The following is an 864-nucleotide window of genomic DNA, read 5'->3' as shown; positions in this document are numbered from 1 at the left end:
GGGGGGCTACCGACGTGCGGAGGGTGGCTTTCGAGAGGGCTCCTCGAGCTGAAGGGATCCCCCGAATTTAGTGGAGATACGCCGGCGCGTTCGCGAGATAATGATACCAGTCAACACTTTCACTTCAGTAAGGAGGTCTCTTGTTCAGGCAGCATTCAAGCGTGGTCTTATTCGACCGTAAGTGCCCTGCGAAGTGGACTTCACATGATATTCCGCCATGATTCCAGTTCCAAGGGAACGTACACGTTACATTCAAAAGGCATTAAAGTGCGCGAGACGTGAATGTATATTTAGGGATGCACCGAATGTTCGGCAAACGAACTGAATAAGCGAAAAGACGAATAAATTGTACCGAACAATGTTATGATGCGATCAAATAGCAAGCAGCGCAGAGTGAGAGGCGCGCGCTCTTTATTATGCAGCACACACGTCAGCAGTGTGGAAGCATTTAAACTGTCGGAGAAAGACGCAAAAATCATTACAAGCACCGACAGCGAGAGACTGTTTAGGACTGCATCGGGTGTCTTCGTTGAGAAGAGGAAGGGGTGATTGTTGCTGGTTACTGTATGATGATTGAAATCGCGAAATGGCCTTAAACAATTAGTAAATAAACTGCAGAAAGTTATGTTTTCTAATACACGCGCGCATTGCATGTATTCTGACAGCGCTGCACGAACTCGCAGCAGATCTGCTTGTTAACCAGGGTTCAAAGTCCAAAGCCCGAGGAAAATCTGCGCTGATACAGTCATCCTTTCCTCAGTCACATTTTTATGAATTTTTACAATGCATTTTTACAATGCAAAGGTAAGACAATAATACTGATAATAATCATTACAACAGCTCTGTTTTAATACATTTATTATA

Source organism: Sinocyclocheilus rhinocerous, unplaced genomic scaffold, assembly GCF_001515625.1.
Source record: "Sinocyclocheilus rhinocerous isolate Xijiao unplaced genomic scaffold, SAMN03320098_v1.1 scaffold17661, whole genome shotgun sequence".
Taxonomy (NCBI): Eukaryota; Metazoa; Chordata; class Actinopteri; order Cypriniformes; family Cyprinidae; genus Sinocyclocheilus; species Sinocyclocheilus rhinocerous.
Note: the sequence above shows the minus strand (reverse complement) of the source record.